The 5,179-nt window shown below is 39.8% G+C and overlaps 1 pseudogene; it reads right to left on the reverse strand.

Moving 5' to 3' along the window:
- Positions 1–2,329: 2,329 nt before the first annotated feature.
- LOC138144388 (F-box-like/WD repeat-containing protein TBL1XR1) lies at positions 2,330–4,884 on the reverse strand (annotated as a pseudogene).
- Between the last annotated feature and the right edge of the window lie 295 nt (positions 4,885–5,179).

Consider the following 5,179-nt stretch of genomic DNA (forward strand, 5'->3'; position numbering starts at 1 on the left):
AATGTAGCTGTGTATTCTGGCAGCCATATTGCAGGATTCCTTGACTATCTTTTTATAATCAGCTGAAAATAGGTCAATAACTGTATGAAAATGAATAAACTGCCCATACCAAAGCACAAAAATACTATCAATGATCACCTCTGACTTTCAGATTTAAATTCAGTGCAATTGACAAATGCATTGTTAAAGGAGAATACAGCATATTCAGAACATTTTTGTCTATGCCTAGCAGCACAATTAAAAATCATTGCACCAATTTTTTTTTACTTTTTTTTTTTTTAAACAACAGAGGTTGGCCATAGACACAGACTTCATTAATAAAAATAGGATGTCCAAGTTCCAGGTACTCAGTCTGTGAGATTTCCTACATAACTCACAAGGTAATTGTTCTAGGTATCTGTCATACAATCCAAAGCCCTAAAAAGAGTTGACAACAGAATAGATTATGTACTAATAACTGGGGCACATAGAACAATAAATGTGGAATTAAGTGAATTCTCTTTACCGAAGGCCAATGCTATCCTATCTTAGCAAAACAAAGACTTGCTTCAAGTTATATTAGTTTGTAAAAATAGTAGAAAATCAATGGCAGAAAAGGTGCATTATTTGGATTAAATCAATGTATGCCTAAACTAAGAACAAAGTAAATTAACTTTTTTAAGCAATAATAACCACAAAATTATTAGTGATTGAAACAGTATTATAAAGTGGTTAACTTTGCAAAGATAAAAGCCATTCCTTAATTAAAACATCTATTACATAAATTTAACAACTATACTCTTTGAAATCAATAGCCTTGGAATCTGGCATGAAACATGAAGTGACCCCTTTCAACAGAACATACAAACAAGATGTGCTGAATTTACAAAAGAAAATTCGGTGTACTCTCGTCATGTGAGCAAGAACAAAAGTTTGCTATCTGTTGAGAAAAATACTTTCTATTGTAAACAGACTAAATGACACTATAGTAGTGATTAATAAAAAAAAAATATAGCAGCTTACACCTACTTATACTTCAAAAAATATAGCTAGAAGTTATAATAAACTGCAGAACAGAGCAGCAGAGATGTTAGTGCAAGCGTTATTTTTTAATAAGCTGAATCACTGCATTTAAACACACCTTAAAGCAAATCTTTTCTAAAGATTTCCTTTGAATCTAAAGTAGTAAATATTTTGCCATTTAATGACAGTTATCAAATATATGCCAAAGGCATTTTGATTTATATTTTAAAAATTGACAGATTTTTTTAAACACTGGAATTTGGTTACATTATATATCAGAGCTCCTACACATATGATGGATACTCCTGGTAGAAGCTAATAAACCCTTGTCCAGAAAGATATTTATCTCTTAAAAAACAAAACAAAACCTAGAATGCTACTTTGCTCCTTTTCACAATAGTGTATAACTAAACCATAAATAGCTATGGTCTCAAAGAAACAAGATTTTTGTTTGTTTGTTTTGCTTTTTTTTTTTTGGAGGGGGAAAGGTAGGGCAATTGGGGTTAAGGGACTTGCCCAAGGTCACACGGCTAGTTTTTGTGTTAAGTGTCTGAGGCCAGATTTGAACTCAGGTCCTCCTGACTCCACAGCCAGCGCTCTATTCACTGTGTCACCTAGCTACCCCGAAACAAGATTAAAAAAAAAAACTCTTGTATTTATAATTTTTTTAATTTTGAAAAATAATAAATAAAAATTTTTGCACCCTTCAATTCTTGTTTGTAAAAATATGTCCCCAATAAGAAACTTCTGCATTTCAGTCATACCACCAGAAAAAACAAATACCCTTTACAAATAATGTACTGTCTTGATTAACATAACCAATATCACTTTTCAAATATATTTTTTAAAAATCATCCCTGACCACAATACACAACCAATGGAAAATGTGCTCTGAGAGCCACAGAATGGACAAATCAATACTTGACATCTTCAAAAGAATTCATTAAAATATTTTAAAAGGATTTTTTCATGTTTAAAAGCTGAAAAAATAAAAGCAAGAAACAGAGTTACTCTTTTATTTCCTGCATCTGTTAAAAACCAAAAAGAAGGGGTGGCCAGTTGGGGCAGTGAATAGAGCACCAGCTCTGGAGTCAGGAGGACCTGAGTTCAAATCCTGCCTCAGACACTTGACACACTTATTAGCCATGTGACTTTGGGCAAGTCACTTAAGCCCAATTGTCCTTCATAAAACAAGCAAACAAAAAAAGAATGTTTGAAAAGCAAGCAACAATCCATGGCTGCATGTTTATGTATGCCCTTTTTTTCTGTACAAATAAACTGCTCAACTATTGAGGGAAATTTTTAAAAAAGAATATGATCCATCATATTGATTAGATGGGGGCAGGGGGAGGGAAAGCTGCCATCTGTCTCCTGATTTGGTGCATGTATGGTCTGCTTTTGTATAGTCTCCTCCTTTCCTCTTCTGCTTTTCTTATCCAAAGCTTCTAAATGATATTTGGAAGCACAGGAGATAAGGTGCCATCACTTGGTGAACAGCATTCACAAGTTGTGACAAAACTCTGTCATCCTCTTCAGGCGTAATTTTGCTTTGTTTCTATGTGGAGATCTCTTTTAGGTTTGACTGTAGTGGACTGACCACAGTTCCAGTGGGACTAGAGAGACAGTTGTTTTGGCTATGGCTTCCAACAGCACTATTTCTGTAGGTCTGGTATACAAACTGAACAATATGATGCACTGGCTCCAACTTTTTCTCCTGCTACATGCCAGCAAACTTAAAATACTCCACCTGTTCCCTTATAGCTATGAACTAGGGCACCTGTCTGAATGTTCCAGATGTGCACACATTTGTCAAAGGAGCTGCTTGCCAGGTACCTGCCATCAGGATTGAAAGCCATCCTTTACACATGTTTTTGGTGTTTTGTCAACATGTGGATGCAGATGCCCTGGTCCACATTCCATAAGGAACAGTAAAATCAAAGGCTAGCATGAGGCTGGCATTCAGATTATTTGTCCCTGGTCCTGTTGGACTCCGTTTGTTAGTATAAATTTCTTTGTTATGTGCTTGCAAATCATGGACACAACTCTATTGTTTCATTCTCCATATCTTTAAAGTCATGCCATCAGAACAAGAAGCCGGAGAGTTACCATTTGGATCCCATTTGATAGCATTCACTTCATTTCTGGGTCTCTAGAATGTTTTAATAAGCTTATCTTGTCCGAATTTACAGACATGAATGCACCTATTGATGCTGCAAGAGACCAAGGTGTTGTTGTTGCTCTGTCGATCCATGTCCAGTGCCAGCCCTTGACTTCACCAGTATGTACATCCCGGATAATCCTGCTCTAGTCCACTCCTGCACTCAGGATGAAATTTCCTTTCTTGCTCCATTTTAATGCAAAAATAGGATCCTTATATTACCCCAAGGTGCTAGCAAGATTACCATATTTTAGTCCGTATTCTGGCAAATCCATCATATGACCTAGTGGAGACTATCCCAATCGAGGGAGATAACATCTTGGTTGCTGGTCACATCCTACCCACCTTCCCTTATACAATGGTGAAGGACTAACTGGGTCAAGCCACTTGCGCTGTTCTCACTCACATTCCCTATTCTGGCTGCTGAGTCACCAGATACTGAAGTGGGTTCCAGGTACAGATGAAGACTTCTGACTCATGACCCCGAGATACTGATGGGGTGCTTGTGTGCCTGTGTTTGAACCCCAGTTTGTACAATCACATTTCTCCCTACCCTCAAATCTCCCTAGCCTCAAACACTGTCTTAGGCAGTTTCTCTCTAGCTCAAGGGCAGCATGCCCTAACAAAATACATGTCTTTCTTCCTGGTACAGTAGCCAGCTAGACCCAGAATTTAGTAGTTTGACCCAGCTGGATACTGGCTGAAGCAGCTGTGTGCTGGGCCATACCTATTGTATATGTATCCCATTCAGTCACATGAATACTCCCTAGCCCATTATACACATCCTGAATCCCTCCTTAGCTTGGGATATACATATACGCCCAACATCCATCTTGTCAAAACCGACATTGATGGGTGGCAGCTTGGTCAGCCCTGCCCGCTAGCTGACAGTGACGTTTCAAGCCTAAAATCACACCTCCATGCAGTCCCCCACCTTGGGCTATTTCCCAGTGAATTCTGGGTAATATGCCTGCGCAGTAGATATTAAAAGTACATGTTCCTTTAAGAACTGACCACTCCTAACCACTCCACAATCCTGACTTAACTCACCTAGTTAGCATATTTGGCACAGGTTCTACTATAGATTATCTTCCATAAACTTTAACTGTAGCCCTCTAAAGTTGCAGATTCCCTAAGAACTCTTGCCCACTGTATAACGCAACAATAAATTTTTGCCACCTTGACTTAGAGAATGCTTGAGTCCATGAATTCGTTAGAGACTGCCTTCCAGGGACTCTGGTTATTAGGGTTCCTAGGCTCCCTAAACTCCCTGACACCCCTGTAAATACCACAGCTTTTTGGAGGGTAGGGGAGTGGGGGAGGGGATTTCAACATCTCCATCCACCTCTATCATATCTGTATGGCTATTTGCTATACTACCAGCACCATTTCCTTCTCTGTTTGGAATATTTTCTTTGGCTGAACCCTGCTGACTTGTGGAGGCCCCCGTGTTGTTGGGCAAGTTTTGTTGATGCTGATTTGTACCATGTCAGGCATCACGGAATGGATCACTGACAAAGCCTCTATAGTTTGCCCATCAAACAAGGTAGCAGCCTCATTAATACTGACTTCTGTCTCTACATACCACAGACCTTTCTGGATGATAGAAATCCGAGCCGCAGCTGTAGCCGGGCCACCTTTGATACCAAAGGAGAATAAGAAAACTCTGACTCTTGCAAGCATCTATATACCAAGAAGCTGACCTCATCACTGCTTACACTCATCTTTATTCCCACTTAAACCTTGAGGTGATAACACAGGACATGTCCATTGGCAGTACATTGATATTGGAAGCTCAACTTATTTGGGATTTACAAACACATGGATGTGACACTGGCGCTGCTCCCCAGGGCTGGGCTGGACCGGGCTGGTTCAGCCTTCCAACCCGCACTGGAGGCCACCAGCAAGTGCTCCCAGGCCTCGGGCGTCTGGTCCGACCTCGTGGCCAGGGCAGAAGCAACGACCTCGGCTCTGGGCTGTGCTTGGGGCGGCAGGGGAATGAGGAGCCTCTCCGCTGCA

The sequence above is a fragment of the Petaurus breviceps genome, unplaced genomic scaffold (assembly GCF_028583685.1).
Source record: "Petaurus breviceps papuanus isolate PSGF00001 unplaced genomic scaffold, PetGlider_PUasm1.0 90700, whole genome shotgun sequence".
Classification (NCBI taxonomy): Eukaryota; Metazoa; Chordata; class Mammalia; order Diprotodontia; family Petauridae; genus Petaurus; species Petaurus breviceps.